The sequence below is a fragment of the Geotrypetes seraphini genome, chromosome 3 (genome assembly GCF_902459505.1).
Source record: "Geotrypetes seraphini chromosome 3, aGeoSer1.1, whole genome shotgun sequence".
Classification (NCBI taxonomy): Eukaryota; Metazoa; Chordata; class Amphibia; order Gymnophiona; family Dermophiidae; genus Geotrypetes; species Geotrypetes seraphini.
In genome coordinates this window covers 88730633-88755043 of record NC_047086.1, presented here as the reverse complement: position 1 = coordinate 88755043, position 24411 = coordinate 88730633, and the positions used below count along the sequence as shown (strand labels likewise).

At 41.6% G+C, this 24411-nt stretch overlaps 1 long non-coding RNA gene across 1 annotated transcript in view; it reads right to left on the bottom strand.

Annotated features, from left to right (window-relative positions):
• Positions 1-6937: 6937 nt before the first annotated feature.
• LOC117357593 overlaps positions 6938-24411 on the bottom strand; it is a 48252-nt gene continuing 30778 nt past the window's right edge. The window contains exons 2-3 of the long non-coding RNA XR_004538830.1: positions 17837-18008; positions 6938-7045 (exon numbers count right to left, since the gene is read on the bottom strand). This is a non-coding gene — a long non-coding RNA (uncharacterized LOC117357593). The remainder of the gene's footprint in view (positions 7046-17836; positions 18009-24411) is intronic.

Here is a 24411-nt window from a genome sequence, read left to right as displayed (position 1 = left end):
AAATTAACTTGTCTCTTCTTTTATATTTCTGGGCCATAGACTGTACAGTCTGGTATTGTCCTAGGTTCCAAATGCTGAAGTTGCCATCCAAACTCACTCCAGCCTATCCAACCATTCCATTGTTTGCAGGATATCTACTGGCCAGTAATATCCTCATCTTCCAAGTTAGTGGAGTTCCCATTGATGCCCACCCCAGCCCATTCTACACCGAATCACCATATATGGGACACAGACCGTGAAAGTCTGTCCAATACCAGCCTTGGTACTTTAATTTACATGATTCGTTTTCTAATTAGAGATCCTCTATTTTTTATCACATGCTTTTTTTAATTCCATCACCGTTTTCCTCTCCACCACTTCCTTTGGGAGGGCATTCCAAGCATCTACCACCCTCTCCGTGAAGAAGAATTTCCTAACATTGCTCCTAAGTCTTCCTCCCTGTAACCTCAAATTATGTCCTCTAGTTTTACCATTTTTTTCTTCTAGGTGTCGCTTTAGGATTGGGGAACACCGTATCAGTATCACCCACATCAAAATTGATGAATTTTTGGTTGACCACTGAGTGAAAGCTAACCATGTATTAGAACACTTAAAATGTTCAGTAATTGATCACATTCCACCTCTATCTAGAGGTGGTGACAGAAGGACACTGTTACTGCAGAGAAAATAGGAATGGATTTATAAATTGGGAACAGAAGAACCAATGGGCATGAATGCCAAGATAGAATGGTATCATTTTTATGAGAATTATTCTGGAAGCATTTTTTCTGAGAATTGCACTTGAAGCATTTCTCAGAGAATTGTTTTTCTAGGAATTGTCTTTGAAGTGTTTCTGTATTTCTGTTCTTGTTCTTGTCAGCTGGTAGAATGGACAGCAACTTTTTCTGCTCTTCTATTTGCTCTTTAAATCACCAAAAATAATTTTTCAGTCAGGTATGTATGCATCATATTGCACTGGTTTTCATTGGTAGGGAACTAATGATGTCAGTGGTAGGCTGGGCTTATAGCAAAATGTCAGACACCAGGCAGCCTTTTTGGTGTGGGTGTTGTGAGTGCTGAGGTGCCCGATTTGAAAGTAAGTGGAAATGAACAGTTTTAAATGGGGTTTTTCACGTTTCCGTGTTAGTAAGTAATAGCATATCTAAACGTGGTTTTTTCCAGGCTCTACCCTCGGGCTTATCTTATTAGATGTGGTTTCAAATTACAGATCTGATGCTTCCATACCTTTGTTTGTAAAGGTGATGCAGGGATTGGTGGCCACTTACCGTATACAGGTATACTCAAATATAAACCGAGATTTTGGGGCCAAAAAAATGGCCCAAAAATGGGAGTCTTGGTTTATATTTGAGCATCCTTTCCATGATGGTGCTTTTTACCTCCCCTCCCCACCTGACATCAGAGAAGGGGCAGGACCGCAGCAGAGAGAAGAGAGCTCCGAAGCCATACAGCAGCTTGCAAAGATCGCTAGCGCGAGCGATCTTATTGCAGGCTGCTAAAATTAGGAAAATTCATTCCGGGAGGCCAGTGGGGAAGATGGACAGGACAGCACAGCAGTGAGAAGCCAGCGGGTAAGCCACTTCCCGACTGACCCTCCCCACTCGCCCTCTAAAGCAGGAGCGGCAGGCCAGCAAAAGACAGTCCTGCCGCTCCTGCTTTAGAGGGCGAGTGGGGAGGGTCAGTCAACGAATTGAGAGGCTGATTTTTTGTCGGGGTAAATCGATTCGAATCATGAATTGGGCAGCACTAGTCGAAACAGTCAGAGGAGATATTCAGCAGCACTAGCCAATCAGTATTGTTGAATATCCCTCTCACTGACACTTATCCGTTAATAGGACCTGCTAACCAGATAAGTGCTTTTGAATATTGGCCCCATGGCTACTTTTTGCTTTTTTTTTTTTTCAAAATTGGCTCTTATGATCCACGGATATAATTTTATTGAACAATGTAAAACAGTATCCTTGTTTTGTACTGACTGATATGCTTTATTTGAGAGTTAAGGGATACAGTGAGGTTGTCATGGTAATTACATTATTCTTTCTAGAAAGAGTAATCATTTCTTCAAAATCCCACATAAATTGTCAGTTCACTTGAAGCATTAAACTGTGCACCTGATTTTTGAATAATTTCTACTTCCACATTAAAGGTTTGAAAAATAAAAGCCCAGTAAAACAGGTATTACGTAGCTTAGAGTAACAATAATTTCCTAAGTAAAATTATCTTTTTGGCAGTTGACATCATATTTGAAAGTGTTCTAGGATCAAGGTCAAAAATGACTTGTCCATTCATCTTTTATAGACAGGGTATTAAATGCCAGGAATTTCTGGCACAGAAGATTGCTGCTTACTTTGTCTAACTAGGCCTGACACAGCAGAACTCTTATTTGACCTGGAAGATTTGTGCTGCTGCCTGGAGACACCTGGGACTTTTGCAGAAAAGATTTTTGGGTTGTGTAGCAGGAACCCCCAAATCATCCTCTATATTTACAATGAGGACATTTCTGCTCATACTAGGGGCGGCCCAAGGCAATCTGCTACCTGAGGCGAATGATAAGAGGGTGCCCCCCCCCCTACACACACACCTTCATTTGCTGAAGGTTGTAAATAAAAGATCCTCTAGATTACCTTACTGCCACCTTAAATCCACCAATTGTTCTTGTTAAGCTATTACAAGCCCTCACTCCAATATGCTCTCCTTTTTCCTGCCAGGACCCGGACGCTTTATTTACCTTTTAAATGTTACCAGCAGTTCATATAGGCAGCCCTGCCACTGGCCTTGGGAGTCTTCTCTACACTGTGACTCACCCCCTCTGTAACTTCCTGCTTCCTCGGGGCAAATCGCAGTGCAGAGAAGACTCCGAGGTTGGTAGCAGGGTGGCTACTGCTGATGACCTTCCACTTTATGCAATTTTTTGGATGTTTTTCTGTTTTGAAAATGAACCTCATAATATATCTTGCTTTAGCTTTAGTCACAATGCATTCATGCATTTTGAATTCATCAAAGATGGCAAACAGCCTGAGGTCTAAGGTTATCTTTTTATCCTTAGGTCCTGAAATGCAGGCCTCCAAAGACCAGCATTGTAATGGAATAGGTTTATACCCCACTTGATTATACTGTCATCCCCAATTGCTTGCAATCCTGGCAGTGTTTGTTTTTTTAAAAAAACAAAAAACAAACCACCAAGGCCTTATACTGTATATCATGAAGACTATACTTGTAGATATTCTAAGAATTTTCACTCTCAACCATGGCTTCCAACGGATTCTCAAATGATACACTTCTATGCCAAAGGAAGAGCTGTGTTTAGTAGAGAAAGAAATACATTAATCATTGTTTATTTACACTGAAGGACCACCAGCCAGTCAGGATAGTCCTAAGAAAATTTGCATGGGGCAGATTTGCATGCCTGTCACCTCCATTATATGCAGATCTCTCTCTTGCATATTCATTAAGGCTATTCCGAAAACCTGACTGGCAGGTGGTCCTTCAGGACAGGATAGGGAACTACTGCTATAAATGGTATCTAATGCTAGTTGCAAGTTCCGTGCCAAGTTTTCAGCGCAGAAAAACATTCTAATGGATGCAAGGTGTCCAAAAGCGGCAGAAATGGCAGAGCCATGCGAAAACACATTTATGTGCCCATTCATAGAATAGCACTTAAATGTTTCCATGCAGATATGTAAAGGGGGCACAACAATGGGAGAGACATGGGCAGTTCAGGGGCATTCTCTTAAGAAGCGCATAATATTTGAGAATAGTGTGTATCTGCATCCAGCTTGCACACAGGGATTTACATCTGGTTTCAATTGGTGTGAATTCTCGCCAAAAAGTTAAGCATGAATCCTGGCTGAGTTGATCTTTACTATGCAAGCTATGGTATTATTTGGCAGACAAGATCTGTGAGGATTGTTTGTATGTTTATTTTATCATGTTTTTGTCTTAAAATTATGTATGTAAATTATGTAAACCGTGTAGTTTTAAATGGTATAGAAATTTTAAAAATAAACTTAAAGGGCATCCATCCCGAAGTGCCCTTTATAGAATACTGTTCAGTGCTGATTTATTTTGCGCTGAATTTTGAGTGCCATTTTTAAAATCCATTCCTATGTGTCATTAAAAGCCATATAGTACAGTATAAGGGACATGACTCACTGAATAAACACATTGTCCTAAGTTCAAATACAGTAATTTGACTGAGATGAGGGTTCCGATTCCACCATGTGGCCTTAGCTAGTTTTCGTACTCTCTGCTACTATTACTATTTACCACTTATATAGCGCTGAAAGGCATACGCAGCACTGTACATTTTGACTTTTAATAGACGGTCCCTGCTCAGAAGAGCTTACAATCTAACGTGGACAGATGGACATGACATATAGGGTTGGGGATGCAGAACCCAAGGTGAGAGGAGTTAGGAGTTGAAAGCACTCTCGAAAAGGTGGGCTTTTAACTGGTCCTTGAACACTACCAGAGACGGAACCCGCTGTAGGGATTCGGGCAACTTGTTCCAAGCATACGGCGCAGCAATTCTATGGGCTCCCTTTACTAAGCTGCGGTAGCATTTTTAGCGCACGCTGCCCCCCTGCGCTACATTGAAAAACTAACACCAGCTCAATGGAGGTGTTAGCATCTAGTGTGTGCGCTAAAACCGCTAGCGCAGCTTAGTAAAAGGAGCCCTATATAGGCAACTGTGCAACAAAAGTGCATTACCATTGTACTCTGTCCTGAATGTCACTTGTGCAGTGATTTAAAATCCCTATGTGGATGAATGATACAGTATACACTAGTAAAGAGAATTTAATGTAAATTACTGTACATCTAGCAGCACTATAGAAATGATTATCTTTTCTGTTACTGCCCCACAAATCTGGAATTCTCTTCCAATGTATTTAAGAGAAGAACATAATATTGATAAATTTAAGACCAATCTAAAAACATTCCTTTTCAAAGACGCTTTCGAGCAATAATTCTTAATCTTGAATTTATTAATAATGTTGTATTTGACCATTCATTTTAATTCCCAACCCTGTGTTTTTACCTGACCTCCTTTCCTATAATAATTTGTAGTTCAAATCCCCTTTACCTCTTGGTTCTTGTTTTGTTAAGTTTGTATATAGTCTAGTTTATTTTAATGTTTATGTTTAAATAATGTATTACTTTTTAATATTGTAATTTTAATTGGTTTTTTTTTAATGTATGTTCATCGCTTTGAAGTAAGATTAAGCGATTAATCAAAAATTTTAATAAACTTGAAACTTGATTAGTAGTAGAATTGGAAGGTTCCATTTTACTGATGCTTCCAGTCATACATGAGGATAGACTGAGCTGTTCAAGATCCAGGCCATTTTCAGTAGAAGGACCATCTATTGGAACTGGCTGCCTGCCACAATTTTTAATGAAACAACAACAGAATAATAATCCCTCAATAAATTTCATTGTGCAATTTCAATATAGTATATAGTTTATGGTGAATTTTTGTGCTCAGAATAAGGAAACAAAAGTAGGGGTCAGCCCCAAGGCTGATGTCTCGCCACCCAATCATCGCATCTCAAAGCACCATTTGTAACCAATATAGATGTAAAACATGATTCAAAGTGCCGCTAGGGCTACACTGCTTTGATTATTTATGCACGTTTGGACAGAAAACTTATCTTGTGATTGCAGTTATCAGGTTCCGACGTGACACGTTTCAAATCTGCTTCAGGGAACCATCAATGTTTCTAAAAATATTTGATAATGAGCGGTGTAATCTCACGAATTAAACTACTCTTAATTCGCTGTTCACTTCACACTTATTCTGAGTCTTTCTCCCTCCGTGCATAAATAATCACAGCAGTGTAGTCCTAGCGGCACTTTGAATCATTTTTTTACATCTATATTGGTTTCAAATGGTGCTTTGAGATGCGATGATTAGGGGGTGAGACATCAGCCTTGGGGCTCGCCCTTACTTTTGGCTCCTTATTCTGAGCACAAAAATTCACCATAAGCTATATACTATATTGAAATTGCACAATGAAATTTATTGAGGGATTATTATTCTGTTGTTGTATGATTACTTCTAATCACTCGAGTTGTGTTTTCTAGCTTGAGTTTTATTGCCCCATTTGTGTGTATTCACAATTTTTAATGAAGTAGACACTTGTTGAAATCTCATGTTTTTCCTTGCTTAAGCTTGATTTCATTCTGAGATTACTGAGATCAAAAAAGCTATTTATTGCATAATGGAGATTAACCTCCCCCCCCCTCTTCTATGAAACCGCACTAGCGTTTTTTAGTGCAGAGAGCGCCACACTGAATGATCCATGCTGCTCCCAACGCTTATTGAGTTCCCATGAGCGTTGGGAGCAGCGTGGCTCCCCACGCTAGAAACTGCTAGCGCAGTTTCGTAGAAGAGGGGGTAAATCCATAATAAATACTTAATAAAACTTTTAAAATTAAATTGGATTATGTTCAGCTTTAATGTTGGAAATGCATTTTTTTTTTCACTTGTGATGCTTTGTTGTTTTCAATTCTATCAATTTAGGTAGGATGAGGACTGTGCATGTTGTGTACTGCTTTATGTTAGTCTTTTTGGATGCTTTATTATAAACCACAGAGAATAGTCATGGAATTAGATGTGCAGGGAATAATTGTTAAAAATAAAAAATAAATAAATACATAAATCGGTGATTTTTGACTGATGGTAGCTGTTCTTCTAGAATCTGTGGTCTCTAAATATGGACACCCAGGTATCAGAGAGCTCCCATTTTAAAGAAAGAACAATTGGGGTCTTACTTCAAGAAAAACTGACAAAGGACTTTGCATCAAAGAAAAATATGATATATATCAGCCATTAGCACTTTAAATATGTACAATGCCACATGTGACTCACTCACTCCCACTAACACTGTGGTAGTATATTATCGGGATTACAGAATAGTTCTAACATTGACAGAAGGCAGGGTGATAACAATGCTTTCCCGTGGGTGAGCTGCAGTACCGACCGCTGTGCTGGTTTTGTTCATGGAAGACAGGCTCTGTTCTTGTCCTTGGTACTGGTATGAAGCAGCTTTAAAAGGAAGAGACAAGAGGGAGGCAGGCCAGGTCAGAACTCAAACGAACCAAAATGTTCTCTGTTGTAAGCCCAGAATGCTCTCAGTAAAAGGAATCACTGTTTCTGGCTGCTTATTATTGACAATTGTCCCCAGGAGGTGATATATATATAAGCTCTGTTATTTTCTTATTAAAAAGCAACTGAAATTACAGCTTGCAAATAATAGCGCCCGGAAAGTACACTGTATAATGAAAGCTATTACCAAAATGTACTGTATGCATATGAAACTATATCTAGCATTATTTGTAATAAATATCTAATTTTTTTCTTCTTGCCCTTATTGTTACAATAATATTGAAGCCATTTCAGATCTTGTACTCTGGCACAATGCGACACATATTCTGCCCTCTCTTCTCAGAGGACATGTATATACTCCCAGATACGTGACTGTTTCGACTTCTTTTGGTACATAAACTCCTCTGTGTGAGAACACAGAGGGATGCAAATTTTTCAATTACCAAAGTAAAATAGACAGATTTGCCTTTCTAGATTTATCATGGGACCCCGTTTCATAAAAAAAAAAAAGAGTCAATTTGTCAAAAATGTGGTTGGGATTGGTACAAGGGTATTAGGAACCCTACATTAGGCTTACCTTCAATTTTGTCTCCCCCCATGTACCACCTCTCTGTGATTTTTATAATAAACTCAACAGTCATAATCAACTCAGAATCACCCCTCCCAAAACAATCTTGTAAAACCACAGAATTGGACATTAAGGGATCAATATTCAAAGAAATTTGACCAGCCAGGAGAGGCTCCTGGTTGCTTAAATCAGTTGCACCTGGCTATCTGCTGACATTCAGTTGCATTTAACTGGTTAGTGCTGCTGAAAGATTAGATTGGATATTTTTTCTGTTAATCTTCTCAGGAGTCCCTATGTTAGGCATTCAATCCATTCCTGTGAACTGGGTTTTGCAGAAGTGCGTCACTCACAACTGTCAGCACTTCCCATATTGCCAGTGGAGTGGAGTGACTCCTTCAATTTGTTCCAAAGCAATCAATCTCCACTGAAATAAAATACAAAGAAGGAAGTGTACGTGGAACTTCTGTTCTACTCTGCAACTTAGAAAAAAAGAAGAAGAATTATCAACAGAAATTTATAACATAGCAGCAATAATGAACCAACCTGCTGTTTGTAACAAGCATTAACATCAAAAGAGCCAGAGGCTGAGCAATTCACTTACTTTCTTTACACTTATCCCCCTCTTCTACAAAGCTGTGCTAGCGGCTGCCGTGCAGCAACAGCCCCGAAGCCCTTTACATCTCTATGGGTCATCTGGCTAACAGGAAAAGAACTCCAGGCCTGGAATCTAGAAATATCCAAGGCAGAAAGCAGGTGAAACAGGATATACTGAGGGCAGGCTGTAAGGACTCCTGAGAACATTAACAGAAAAAAAAGATTATCCAGGTAAGAACCTAATCTTTCATTCTGTTACATCTATGCAGGAATCTATACATTAGTTGATGTACCAAAGCAATAGCTGACATCTAAGGTGAGACAGAAGAGCCTGCCTGCATGACCGAGGACCCAAAGGTGGCACCTTCTTGAGCCGTTATGACCATCTGTAAAACCTTGTAAAGATATGAAGAGTAGACTAAGTAGCTGCTCTACAAATTTCTGCGGGAGGAACTGCCCGAGACTCCGCCTATGATGATGCAACACTTCTGGTCAAGTGCACCTTGAGAGAAACTGGTGGCAGCTTGCCACAGGCGATGTAAGCAAACAAAATGGCTACGCAAACCCATCTGGCTACAGAGGCCTTGGACACCAGTCTGCGGGACCTGGATTGACTGTTAGCACAAACAAATGTCATTGGTCTTTTCCAAGCAGTGAAGTATAACTCTTCGCACATCAAGTGTCTGCAGTATCCTATCTTGCATGTCCAACAAACCTGTGGGTTGAAAAGCAGACAGATGAACCTCCTGGTTGATGTGAAAATCGGATACAACTTTCAGAAGGAAGGAAGGAACAGCACAGAGAGCTACACCTGTGCACCATCTCCTCCCTCTCTCCTCTTCCCCTTCATCCCTGTGCATATCTCCTCTCTCTCCCCTTCCCCTCCATCCCTGTGAACCACCTCTTCCCTCTCTTTCTCCCCTTCCCCTCCATTCCCATGCACTACCTCCTCCCTCTCTATCTCTCTCTCCCCTTATCCTCTATCCCCAAGCACCACCTCCTCCCTCTCTCTCTCTCCCTGTCCCCTCTATCCCCTAGCACCACTTCCTCCCTCTCTCTCTCCCCTTCCCCTCCCACCCCATGCACCACCTCCTCCCTCTCTCTCTCCCCTTCCCCTCCATCCCTGTGTACCACCATCTCCCTCTTTCCCTCCCGTGGTCTGACATATTTCTTCTCTCCTTCCCACAGCCTGGTATCTCTCTCCTTCCCTTCTCTCCTCATCTGCATGTCTCCCTGCTCTCATTCCTCCCTGCCTCCATCCCCACTCCCACCCCTGGGCTAACTTAAAACAACTCCAGGAGGCCCCACAATCCAAGCATCTCTCCCTCCTTTCCTCTCACCTTCCTGGTCTCCTTTCAATCTTCTTTTTTGGAGGGGCCCCCCATGTGGCAGCCCGGTAGCTTTCCCTCTGCCATGATCTACCCAGGCAGAAATAGAAAGTTGAATCATGAGGGGGACCAGATTGCAGCAAAGAGACAGCTTCAAGGCAGCACCAACAGCTTGTGAGAATAGCTGCTAAGCTCAGGGCCAGCATGCGGTCCGGGCATTTCTTCCCCTTCTGTTCTTCCCTTCTGCTCACCTTCCCAGTCTCCTTTTAAAATCAAATCTTCTTTTTCGGAGGGGCAGCTATTCATGCAGTGTCATGCATGTTCATTGTTCATTGAAGTGTCATGCAGTTCATTTTCCATTGAAGGCCTTGGATATTCTCTTTGGCCACCACAGATTTGCTTACCTTAATGTCCAGTTGGTTTTGATAGTTGTAGATCCCTCTTTCTCTCTGCCAAATCAGTCTTGATGTCCTCAATATTAGACTTGGTGTTGGTGAGTTATTCTCACAATATGTGAATTGCTTCCAATAGAGTGCTGAATGATGCCTCCTCATACTCTCTTGGCGCCATTTTTATTCCTAATGTAAACATTATGGTGACTTCGATCTTTCCAACTTTGACGGATGCCATATCAAGACAGGACATGGCAAGCAGACTATTCTAATCAGGTAATTTTGATTCTAAAACTGGAAACTTAACTTTTTCCCTGTTTTTTAGGGAAAAAGTAAAGTTTTCAGTATAATGTGGGGGGTTACAACCCCCGAATCCCCCCAGAACGCTGGCGCGATCTGTATTCAGTAAAGTGGGAGGCTTCCCCCCACACCCCCCGTCGGAGCCTCTTAAAACAATGTTTTTCTTCGGCGCGGGCTTCCACCTTGCGCTCAGTTGTCTCAGTGCACCTTTGTCGCGCGCACTTTTAAGAACATAAGAACATAAGAAATGCCTTCACCGAATCAGACCTTTGGTCCATCTAGTCCGGTGACCCGCACACGCGGAGGCCAATCCAGGTGTTCCCTGTTTAAGACCTAGGTGTTCCCTGATGAAGACCTTATTTTCCTGTATCCCTCAATGTGATTTGCAAGGAAGTGTGCATCCAACTTGCACTTGAATCCCATAATGGAGGTTTCCGTCATTACCTCCTCCGGGAGAGCATTCCAAGCGTCCACCACTCACTGTGTAAAACAGAACTTTCTGACATTAGTCCTGGGCCTGTCGCCATCTCAATTTTACATCTACATTGGTTACAAATGGTGCTTTGAGATGCAATGATTGGGTGGTGAGACATAGAGAATGACATGGGTAACCCGCTGAAATGGGGAAAGAAAAAATAATGGCCTCTGTGGGATGGGGACAAGGCTATTCACCGCCCCGTGGAGCGGTGAATGGACTTGTCTCCTCAGTGAGGCAATCAAGGATCGCGCGGTCCAGCAGCCTCCACCCGCCCGATCGCAGCGTTCCGCCATCTCCCTCCCTCCACCTCACCTTAGATGTAGAGTTTGCTGGCTTTCTTTTTCGCTCAGCCGCACGCGTTCAAAAAGCCGTGCACGCGCGACTGCTTGAGTTGATCAATCTTCTCCTCTCCTGCAACTTCCTGTTTCCGGTTGCGTCAGAGGAGAATACTGAACAAATGAGCAGCGCACGTGCGGCTTTTTGAACGCGTGCGGCTGGGCAAAAAAGAAAGTTGGCAAACTCTACATCTAAGGTGAGGTGGAGGGAGGGAGATGGCGGAAAGTTGCAGTCGGTCAGGTGTCTGCTGTTTTTGTATCACTGCCTGCCTGCGCTCATGTTCCAGATCCTCCTGTTGCCTATTGGACTGCAGCATGTGCATGACTATGTGCTCAGGTGGGCAGTTTTAGTGTGCACAATTGACCTGATTCGAGCTATAGGTGAACATGGAGGACACGTCATTGCAAGGGAGGACAAGTCAATTGATTTATTTTATGTCAAAACCTTTTAGTATTTTAAAAGTCTCTATCATATCCCCTCTCAGTCTTTTCTTCTCAAGGGTGAACAAGCTTAGTTTTCCGAGGTGTTCTTTGTAGCTCAAATTTCCCATACCTTTTACTAGCTTTGCGGCTCGCCTCTGCACCTTCTCCAGCAGGGTTATATCCTTCTTTAGGTAAGGAGACCAGTGTTGGACACAGTACTCCAGGTGTGGTCTGACCATTGCTCTGTAAAGCGGCATTATGACGTCCGCCGATCTACTCGTAATACCCTTCTTTATCATGCCCAACATCCAGTTCGCTTTCTTTGCCGCCGCTTTTGACCTGTCACCTCTAAAAGGGCTCTCTTTTGATGCTTATCAGTGTTCACCACATTGCTCTCCAAATATCTGGGTCTAATTCAGCCCATGGCAATCAGCACCTTTAAATTTGCTGACCACTGCATGCTGAATATCAGGTCCATAGATAAAGGCAGAAATAGGTCATGTGGCCTATCTAGCCCACCTATCCAAATGTATAGCCCAGTCGCTTTAATCCCCCCTCCCTCAGAAATCCCAAGGACATATCTCATGCTTTCTTCATTTCTGATATCATCCTAGTCTCTACCACTTCCATTAGGAGGCTGCTCCATGTGTCCACTACTCTTCTGAAAATAAATATTTACTAAGGTGTTTTATTAGGCAAACAGATCCATAAGACTTAGCAATTACATCCTGAGATGCAGAAAAGCTTAATACCAGAGGTACATATATACACAATGGCTATGAGGCTCAATTTCTCCTTGTCTGGAAGCAAAATCAATCTGGCTTATGATCTTCTATTCAAAGAATGAGGTTTACTCTATGAATCATCCCCAAGTCAATAATCCAGTTTTATTCCAAACTGTGATTTTTAATTGGAAACCAGCAAAGTTGGATCTGTTTTTAGTAATATTGGTTTTGCTCCATCTCAGGAGGATCCCATAAAGCTGCACCATCAGAGTGCTCCGGAAATGTACACTCATCTCTGCTGTTATGAAAGCAACTTATCAGAGCTGGTACACTGCCAAGAGAGTAAGAAAAATGGATGAGCAATATCTTAATTGCTGTATCTAATCACAGCTAGTCAAAGTGAGGCATGGGAAAGTAGAAAGAACCTGCCAGGATGACAAAGAATTGGTGGAATAAAAATTGGATCATAAGAGCTCTCTTGACTCCCATTTTCAAATGGCTCGTCTGTTTCTTACCATTTTGACACACCACAACTAGAGGGTCATTTTTTAAAGATGTCTCTGAGAAGTTCCAAAGTTTTATAAAGGTAATATGGAGGGTATTTTTGATAGGATGTCTAGATCTGAGTTTGGATGCTTTAGGAAAGATGTCCAAAAATCCAGTAGAGAAAATGTCCATTTTCAAAACTGCAAGATGACATTTTGGCCATTAGTTCATCTATCTTTTTTGGCCATTTTCGAATACAAAAATGTCCAAATGAAAAACACACAGAAACAAGTCATTGGAACATACAAGCAGCCAGCATTCTTAGCAAACTTGCCACAGACATCTGAACTGCAGTGAATGTCACATTAAAAAAGTCTCAGGTACACATTTCACCATAAACTGCTTATATTGTATGGTGAGCCCTCTGAAACCCACCCCAAACTTACTGTACCCATCTGTATACCACAATAGCCCTTAAGTTTGCAGGTGTCATCTTTATGTATCAATTCTATATATATTTTAAAAAAAAAAACTAAACAAACACCTACCAGACTCCAGATGTATAATGCCAAGAATAATGCCAGTATTCATTGGCCAAATCACAGCTCAGTTTTACAGGAGGAAAAAGGCCTCAGAAGCAAGTCCCCCTGTAAAATTGAGCTGTGATTTGGCCAGTGAATACTGGCATTATTCTTGGCATTATTCATCTGGAGTCTGGTAGGTGTTTAATGTATTTTGTACTCCAGTTCCTCCTGTTGTAGCTAGTTGTCAATTCTATAATATGCATCGTGTTTAGCGGCTGTACACATCACTAACATTTAGGCCAAGATAAACCAGGCCTAAATACTTGCACCTAAGTTGTGCGTGGATTGGGCATATTCTATAACAGTGCACTTAACTTTTAGGAATATCCATGATCCACTCATGCTCCTGCCCTGGCCATGCTCCCTTTTGAGATTCATGCACTAGACCTGACACATACCACTTTATAGAATGCGCCTACCAAGTTGTGCATGTAACTTCTTAGCATTAATTATAAGATGTTAATAATTTATTTTATTTATATACCACTTATATCCTAAGTGGATTTACATTCAGGTACTTTATCATATTTCCCTATCTGTCCCGATGGGCTGAAACTCTATCTAGTGTACCTGGGGCAATGGGGGGATTAAGTGACTTGCCCAGGGTCAAAGAGCAGCAAGGGATTTGAACCTACAACCTCAGGGTGCTAAGGCTGTAGCTTTAAGAACATAAGAACATAAGAAGTTGCCTCTGCTGGGTCAGACCAGGGGTCCATCGCGCCCAGCAGTCCGCTCCTGCGGCGGCCCATCAGGTCCATGACCTGTAAGTGATCCTTTGTCTAAAACCCTTTAGTCCCTATTTTTCTTCTATCTATACTCTTCCATGATCCTATCTCTACCTCTATCTATATCCCTCCAGCCCCGTATCCTTCAGGAACTTGTCCAATCCCTCTTTGAATCCTTAATGTACTCTGTCCTATCACACCCTCCGGAAGCGCATTCCAGGTGTCCACCACCCTCTGAGTGAAGAAAAATTTCCTAGCATTGGTTCTAAACCTATCCCCTTTCAATTTCTCTGAGTGCCCCCTTGTTCTTGTAGTTCCCAATAAGCTGAAGAATCTGTCCCTTTCCACCTTCTCTATGCCCTTCATGATCTTGTAAGTCTCTATCATGTCTCCTCTGAGTCTTCGCTTCTCCAGGGTGAAGAGCCCCAGCCTTTCTAGCCTCTCTGCGTATGAAAAGTTTTCCATACCTTTTATCATTCTTGTCACTCTTCTCTGAACTCTCTCAAGTATCTCCATGTCCTTCTTTAGGTACGGCGACCAATACTGGACACAGTACTCCAGATGTATCCTGAAGGGCATAGAGAAAGTGGACAAGGACAGATTCTTCAAACTGTGGGGAACCACAAGCACTAGGGGTCACTCGGAGAAATTGAAAGGGGACAGGTTCAGAACAAATGCTAGGAAGTTCTTTTTTACCCAGAGGGTGGTAGACGCATGGAACGCTCTTCCAGAGGTTGTGATAGGCCAGACCACAGTACAGGGGTTCAAGGAAGGTTTGTTTAGGTTCCTAAAGGATAAAGGGATTGAGGGGTACAGATAGAAGCATAGGTAGGATATAAAAATGGTCAAATCACTTCACAGGTCAAAGGACCTGGTGTGCCACCGCGGGAGCGGACCACTGGGCAGGATGGACCTCTGGTCTGACCCAGTGGAGGCAACTTCTTATGTTCTTATGTTCTTATGTGGTCGCACCATCGCGTGGTACAGCAGCATGATGACTTCCTTCGTTCTGGTAGTAATACCCTTCTTAATGATACCCAACATTCTGTTTGCCTTCTTCGAGGCTGCTGCGCATTGTGCCTTTGACTTCATTGTTGTGTCCACCAATATACCCAAGTCTCTTTCAAGGTTACTTTAACCAATGCACCAAGCACTCCCCAATTATCAGCACCGACTGGCTTATTCAACAATTAAGTTGTGCATGCAAATCAGCTGTGTATTGATTTGCATGCACAATTTATGATGCTTTATCTAGAATTTGGGCCTGCGTATGTATATCATTATTTTAACGGCACGTGCATACTTTAAAGAATTAGCCTGGTTGTGTACTATTTTTTTTTTTTTTACCTAGAGTGAAGCAACTTGAGAGCAAAGTTTAACATTTCTCAGTTGGGGAATAATTTTATTATGTGTTTTCCACATATAAGGTACATTTCACATGCTGAAAATGGCAACTGTAAAGATGAGTAGGATTACACTTGCATAAAAAGTAGTGGCACAAAAAGACTGCACCTATTTATATAGGAAATACATATAGGCATTTATGGGGGCAGCAGGGGCAGAATTGCAACATGCTTCTACACACATATACACCCTCCTTTACTAAAGCGTAGCATGGGTTTTAGCGCCGGCAGCGGTGGTAACTGCTCTGAGATGCTCATAGAATTCCTATGAGCATCGGAGCAGTTACCACCGCTGCTGGCGCTAAAACCCATGCATAGAGTCAGAGTCAGTAAATGGCACCCAAATTTAGATAAACAAACAATACGTTACACAGAGGGTCTGTGCCAAAATTGTGAAGAAGATAAACACAATCCTAAGTGGAGAAAAAAGCCTCAAAAAATCTTTATTGCAGCAATTCATACTGTGTAAACCGCCTAGAACTTTTGGTTATAAAAGAATAAAGTTATCATTAATATTAGGTAAAATATAGCCGCAACATTCTTATCATAGGCATAAAAAAAACTCCACCAATTGCCTCTCTAAAATACCACAAAAGCAAAATAGAAACCCTCTGGGTATGCATGCCAATCATTTATCTGCACTTTGTTGAGAAGTTTTCCTAATTCAAATGGACCCGCTGTCATTTGGATGGCTCCCAATTTAGAAAAACTTTCATCAAAACTCCATTTCCACAAGCGACCTTGTTTCGCCAATCAGTAACGGCTGCTTCAGGAAAATAAAGCAGGCCATGCACCGACAAAACTTCCATGGCTACTCCACTTAGGATTGTGTTTATCTTAACCATTTTGCCACAGACCCTCCATGTGACATACTGTTTGTTCCTCTGGCAGCGATTGTTAATATTGTATAAAGTTTTGGGTCATGTGTTTATGTAACCTGAATTTATGCTAAAACCATCCCTTTCATCTCTAATTAAATTATGCACACTTTCACTGAAAATGTAACAATGTTAATCTGCTAAACCCATTCTAAAATATTTTGATCAAACGCTCATATTTAAATTCCTGAATAATTTCAAAACACTTTGAGGTTCAAAAATGAGGGCACTGGAAGTATTTTTGGAATTGTTTCTGGTAGTTACCAGCCTCCAGGGCCTGATGCAGTAAGCATTTTCCCTTAGATACCACTAACGGCTCTTCTTTCTGAGCCATGTGGGAGTCCTCCAACTGCACTGCTATCAGTGGGGGTGGCGCATCAATACTGTACTTTCAGTCCCTAGGGGCAATCAGATTCCCTGGAGTCCTGAAGAGATGGCCTGCCTCTGTCTATTAAAACTATGATAGTGAAACAGCCCCACCCCTCTACCAGGACTGTAGGTGGAGCACTCCCCCTCAGCTTAGAGCAGTGGTCTCAAACTCAAACCCTTTGCAGGGCCACATTTTGGATTTGTAGGTACTTGAAGGGCCGCAGAAAAATAAATAACAATTTTGCATGAGGTAAACTCTTTATAGTTTATAAATCTACCCCCCCCCCCCGAAGGCCTGCATGTTCCTCCCTTCTTTGCAGTGTCCTCCAGCTTCCTCCCTGGCCTCCCGATCTTAGTTTTAGCTAATTACCACAGCCTGCAGAGAAGATCGCTGGTGTTGTAACATTCCTTGCAGGCTGCCATCGGCCTCCGCAGCATGTTCCCTCTGCTATGGTCCTACCCCTCCTCTGACGTCAGGGGCAGGATCGCAGCAGAGGGAACGTGCTGCTGAGAACGACGGAAACCTGCAAGAACCGCTACAGCACCGGCAATCCTCTCTGTAGGCTGCGGTAATTATCTGAAGGTAAGAGCAGGAGACCAGTGGGAAAGCCGAAGGAAGCTGCAAAGAGCGGGCAGCACTAGTGCAGACCACAGGCCGCAAAATAGTATCTGGCGGGCCGCATGTGGCCCCTGGGCCGCGAGTTTGAGACCACTGGCTTAGAGGGAATATTGTTAGACACAAAGGGGCCTTTTATTAAGATGCGCTAACTGATTTAGCAAGCGCTAAATGCTAAATATAATGGATGCCTTAGCATTTAGCATACGCTAAATTGGTTAGCGCATATTAGTAAAAAGGACCCCAAAATAAGAAAAACCTTTTCTTCCGTCATGTCCTAAATCAACAGAATTGTCTGGTCTCTCCCTTTAAGTTGGAAAGCTCTTCCTAATAAGTCATAAATGTTGCTATTTTTTACCCATTTTGCTTGCTGTATTACTTTTCCAGTGGGAAACTGAATTGTTGTGCTTATCTACCATATTTCCTTTTTTTTTTTTTTTTTTAAATATTCCAGTGTTGTCAGGCAGGTAACAAAAACCTATAAAACATCTTTTTGAGAAAGCATGGGCGACTCAGGCTAAGCATACCTGCAGATAGCATCTTGGCTTCACTCTACAGAGCACACGCCTTTGGCAAAGAAAATACTAGCACATGGGAACTTGGTTAACTCAGAAGAGAGGGGGAGAAAAGCTTCTGTACAAGGTGTGGCAATAGGCGTTGGTTGTACAAGCAGCGTAGTACCTCAGTTACTCCGGTAACCTAGAGGAAATGATAAGAGAAGCAGAAATCACATGAATATCAAAGAAATGTTGAAATCACTGTAGAATTTTAATCTAGGTTATCTTTAAATCATTTACTGTGGTTTTTACATTTGACAAAGACCACAAATAAAAGTATTGTGACATAACTTGAACAGCAGAAAATTTTGTAGGTTAGGGGCCTTCAAACAGTAAAGTAGTTGCCTAATGGTTAACACGCTGAACTGTGACCCTGGCAAACTGGGTTTGATTCCCTCTACAGTTCCTTGAGACCCTGGGCAAGTCACTTAACCCTCCTTTGTTCCCGGAACAAAAACTTAGATTGTGAGCATACTAGGGCTAAAGAAAGTGCTTGTGTATAATAAACTGTGTTACCACAGAAAGGCAGTATATCAAATGCAGTACCTTTAACCAAATTCCACCCCCATCTCCCATCATGGTTTCTTACTTTCCATTTACACTTTGTTATTCTTTGTGCAAATCATGTGGGCTATTATTTCATAACAGTGTGCGTAAAAGTTTTACAAATATTTTTTTTTTTACATAAAGACAACCTAAGCGCCTATGAATGTCTTTACAAAATGGACTCATGCAATAGCTCATAAATTCTCCCACACAAATTTACACCTGGTTCGAAGAAGACATAAATGCATACATATACTTTTTGCATTCTCACAGTCATTTTATAATATGCATGTACACAGCAACTCCATCCCAGCTTCACTCAAATTAGACCTCTGGAATACCTAACTATAGTTTGTATATTTGTATGAGCACATATACCCATGCCGCTTTAATAATAATAATCATAATAATTTATTTATAACCCGCTATACCTTGAGAGTTCAAAGTGGTTTACATCAAGAAGATCTGCCAGAAGCAGGTGAAATATAAACTGAAATATATTCATCAAATAACTAGAGTTTGTTATACAAATTTATCATATAAATAAGTCTTCACAGATCTTCTAAACATTTGAAAAGAGATTGAATTAAAAAAAATAAACCACTTATAGTTTTAATCCAAACACCAGCCTGGTAAGACAGTTTTACCCCCAAATCTCTTTGAAATACATCCTTTTAATGTTGGAAATAAGAATAGAGAGATTCCCCGCCCGGGACGAGAATTTGTAGGGAACATGAAATGATTAGAGAGGTAGATAGGAATATGTCCAACAAGCTTTCTAAAATTACCTTAATAAAGTATAATTATTAATTCATTTGGGATGTTCTAAAAGCAACCAATAAAGCTTGATGCTATTGTAAGTCCCCTTCTTATCTGCTGGACTAGGCAACTGCCTAGACCATGCTTGAATAATGGCAGAAGCAGCACATAAAGAATGTATTTGTCAGGATCAGGACCAAGACCAGTTATAAGCTGGGGGATGGGGCCAGTATCAGACTGTCCACACACTCACTCCAATAATGTAGACTACACCAGATTTGTGAACTGTACTGTTTCTCAGTTGATGAAAGAAGCAGTTCTCTTAAACAGTTTCAACTTATTTACATAGGATATCCTTTTCTCCTCTCCTTCCAAAAAAGGTTCACCAAAACATCACCAAAATTCACCCCTTCCTCTCTGAGCACACTTGTCCACACTCTTATAACCTCACACTTGGATTACTGCCATCTACTTCTAACTGGTCTCCTGCAGTGCCGCCTCTCCCCCTTGCAATCTGTGCAAAACTCTGCTGCACGACTCATCTTCTACCAACCTCGCTACACTCATCTCACCCCTCTCCTTAAATCACTTCACTGGCTCCCTATCCGCCATCGCATACAGTTCCCCTTAACTGTATCCATGACATCCTGTTTGTCTGTCTTGTCTGTTTAGATTGTAAGCTCTTTCAAGCAGGGACTGTCATCTTTGTGACCCTGTACAGAAATAATTTATGTACATAAGAACATAAGTGTTGCCTCTGCCGGGTCAGACCAGGGGTCCATCGTGCCCGGCAGTCCGCTCCCGCGGCGGCCCCCCAGGTCCACGACCTGAAAGTGTTCCCTACCTAAGCTAAAATATCCATACCCTATTCGCTCAATGTACGGTAAACCTCTATCTGTACCCTGTTATCCCCTTTGCTTCCAGGAAGTCATCCAGTCCCTTTTTGAACCCCAGAATTGTACTCTGTCTTATCACCTCTCCGGGAAGCGCGTTCCAGGTGTCCACCACCCTCTGAGTGAAGAAGAACCGCCTTGCATTCGTTGTGAATCTGTCTCCTCTCAGTTTTTCTGAATGACCTCTTGTTTTAGTTGTCCCTGCTAGTCTAAAGAATCTGTCCCTCTCCGCCTTCTCTATGCCTTTCATGATTTTATAAGTTTCTATCATGTCCCCTCTCAGTCTCCGCTTTTCCAGGGTAAAGAGCCCCAGCCTGTCTAACCGTTCGGCATATGAAAGGTTCTCCATACCCTTTATCATCCTCGTTGCCCTCCTCTGGACCCTCTCGAGTATTGCCATGTCCTTCTTGAGGTATGGCGACCAGTATTGGACGCAGTATTCCAGATGTGGGCGCACCATTGCTCGATAGTAGTAGTAGAAATAGTAAAAATATTTTTACAAATATGTAACGCTCGAGTTAGCATGCACAGACAATCAAAATACTGCAAAGTGCTTAATGTGATGTGCAGAAGCCTGTTTTCCCATGCTACACTCTTATTACCTCACGCTTAGATTGCTGCAGCTTGCTTCTCACAGGTCTCCCACTAAACGATCTCTCTCTTCAATCCATTCAATATTCTGTTGCACAACATAGTCCACCAGTGTCGCTATGCTCACATTAACTCTTTCCTCCAGTCACTTCACCGGCTCTTTATCCCATGCTGCATATAGGTCAAACTCGTCTTAGTGCATTCACTCTTTAGCTCCTCAGTATTTCTCCTCTCTCCCTACACTCATCCCCAAGAGTTCCAATCATTGGGTAAATCTCTCTTATCTGTATCCTTCTTCTCCACTGCCAACTCCAGACTCTGTTCCTTTTATCTTGTTGCAGCCTGAGTCAATATGTCAAGCTCTTACTAATCATTTCTATAGCACTGTTCAGATTATATGCTAGCTCTTTCTCTGTCCCTGGAGGGCTCACAATCTAAGCTTTTTGTACCAATGGGAGGGTTAAGTGACTTTTCCCAAGGTCACAAGGGCTGCAGTGAGAATCAAACCCAGTCCCCCGGGATCTTAACTCGCTGCACTAACCATTAGGCTACTCCTCCACTCCCTAAGTTAAAAGCCCACCGTTTTGAGCCACTTTTAACTCTTAACTCCTTTTCAGTCTATTTTAATCATTCCCACCATAAGGAATTCTTTAATCCCTTATTTGGATTATTTGTCTGTTTTGATCAGATTGTTGAGCAGGGACTGTTTCATAAGTGTTTAGTGTACAGTGCTGTGTACATCTAGTAACAGTATAGAAATAAGCAGTAGTAATAGTACATAACATAACATAATACTTATAGACCACATTACCAAAAAGTTCTTTGCGGTTTACAAAAGATCATAAACATTAAACATAATCGTATATTTGAATGAGTCAGCAAGTCAGGTATTTTTAGCTGTTTTCTAAAATGTCTGTAAGAAACAGCTGTGAGCAACAATGATCGAAATTCTTTTTCATGAGAAGCTGCCTGAGATGCTAAAGAGTGATTTAGGAATTTCTTGCTTTTACAACCTTTTACAGAAGAGAAATTAAACAGAGCATTAGTTTTTCTACTGCATTTGTGCATAGCTATGGAAAAACTATTAGCCAGATAAGTAGGGGTCTGCACCATATTTTTTAAAATTTATTTATTTAGAAATTTTATAAACCGCCCAATCAACCTTCTAGGCAGAGAACATTATGTTAAAAACATATGGGGAGACTATACATCCTTTGGAAACAACAGTCATAATTCAAAACATAAAAAACAATTCAAAGACAAACAGAAACAAGAGGGGAGGAAGGACAGAACTACAATTTATCAAGTAAGAAAGAGAACATATAGGGAAAGAACAAAAGGGAGGGTGTAAAAAAAAAACAACCCTAAATTAAAAAATAATAATACTGTAATTAATTAAAACTACTTAGCCCTTGTAACAAAAACAGCCCAACTTGAACAATACCCGAGCTTCCACAGACAACCAATGCAGTGCTTAAGTAAGTAGTAAGAGCATAATGCCCTTTAATAGAAGGACTCCTTTACGTGTTCTTTGGGACAGCTGTCAACCAACAAAAGTGTACAAGCTTTTGCCTATGCAGATGATACCAAGTTATTAGTTCCCATTAGTAAAAATATGCTATTACACAGAGAGTACAGGATTGTTTTGATCAAGTAGAAAGAAGAGTCACATCCTATATGTTAAAACTGAATATGGGGTTATGTTATATTTTATATTATATGTGGTCTTATATCCCGCCAAATCCTCACTAGGTGAGTTTAAAGTGGGTTACATGAAACAACCCCCCACACTGCCCCCCCCCAATGCAGTCAAGTCAATCAAGGCCTTAGGCTCTTCTCTCTGTTCCTAGACTTGGGTGTGATAGTATGTTATGATCTTAAGGTGGCCAAACAGGTTGAAAGGCAACAGCGAAAGCTAAAAAGATACTTGGGTGCATAGGGAGAGGTATGGCCCATAGGAAAAAGGAGGTATTGATGCCTATATATAAGACTCTGGTGAGACTCCATTTAGAACATTGTGTACAATTCTGGAAACCGCACCTTGAAAAAGATATAAACAAAATGGAGTAAGTCCAGAAGAAGGCTACTAAAATGGTTGATGGTTTCTGTCTTAAGGTAAATGAGTATAGCAAAACCTCCCCAACCCCAAGAAAACAAACCGACAAGGGGGAGAGACAAGAGAACTCCGACCTCAACCTAAATTAACCTACCAATGGTATAGTGTGAAACAGGAGAACCCTCAGTAACACAGCCGCCCACTAGGGGAAAGGCTGTCACCGGCTGACACTCAGAAAGAGTGTAAACTGTGAAACATCCCCGGGTTCTTCCTGTTAGTGAGAATAAATCAAGTGCACCCCCAAAAAGTGCTACGTGTGAAAAAAGATTATAATGAATCAAAAAAACACACAAATGTTAAAGAAACTCTTGTCTCTACTCCTTGTCAGGGGGGCCAAACAAGGAAGGAAAGTGTCCAAATCTGTCCAAATCTGAACCAAGCCAGTCAATCAATGGAAGTACTTAGCTTCTCTAAACAGTAGAACAGCCAGCCGATGTGAGACATCATCCGTCCAACGGGACTCCGTTTCGGGGGTGTACACCCCCTTCTTCAGGAACAACTGGACTGTATAAAGACTGGTGATTCCTCCGACATAGCTTGGAAGGTAAGGCAGAAAATGCCTTACCTTCCAAGGCCATTTTCTGCCTTACCTTCCAAGCTATGTCGGAGGAATCACCAGTCTTTATACAGTCCAGTTGTTCCTGAAGAAGGGGGTGTACACCCCCGAAACGGAGTCCCGTTGGACGGATGATGTCTCACATCGGCTGGCTGTTCTACTGTTTAGAGAAGCTAAGTACTTCCATTGATTGACTGGCTTGGTTCAGATTTGGACAGATTTGGACACTTTCCTTCCTTGTTTGGCCCCCCTGACAAGGAGTAGAGACAAGAGTTTCTTTAACATTTGTGTGTTTTTTTGATTCATTATAATCTTTTTTCACACGTAGCACTTTTTGGGGGTGCACTTGATTTATTCTCACTAACAGGAAGAACCCGGGGATGTTTCACAGTTTACACTCTTTCTGAGTGTCAGCCGGTGACAGCCTTTCCCCTAGTGGGCGGCTGTTTTACTGAGGGTTCTCCTGTTTCACACTATACCATTGGTAGGTTAATTTAGGTTGAGGTCGGAGTTCTCTTGTCTCTCCCCCTTGTCGGTTTGTTTTCTTGGGGTTGGGGAGGTTTTGCTATAGTTATATTTTTTCCTCCCTATATATTTTTTGGGTTTGTGTTTTGTATTATAAGGTAAATGAGGACAGACTTAAAGATCTCAATAGGTATACTTTGGAGGAAAAGTGGGAGAAGGGAGATATGATAGAGACATTTAAATACCTATGTGGCATAAATACACAAGAGGAGAATCTTTTTCAATTGAAAAACTCCAGAGTGAAGGGCATAGAATGAGGTTAAGAGGTGATAGGCTCAGGAGTAATCTAAGAAAATATATATTTTTTTTTACAGAAAGAATGGTAGATACATGGAATAGTCGCTCAGTAGAGGTAGTGAAGACAAAGACTGTGTCTGAATTCAAGAAAGCCTGGGACAGGTATGTGGGATCTCTTAGGGAAAAGAGGAGATAGTGGATGCTGCAGATGGGCAGACTGGATGAACTATTTGGCCTTTATCTGCCATCATGTTTCTGTTTCTATAATTTGTCTATGGAGAAGAAACAAAGTTTACAATGCTATGAGAAAAGGAGAGTGATG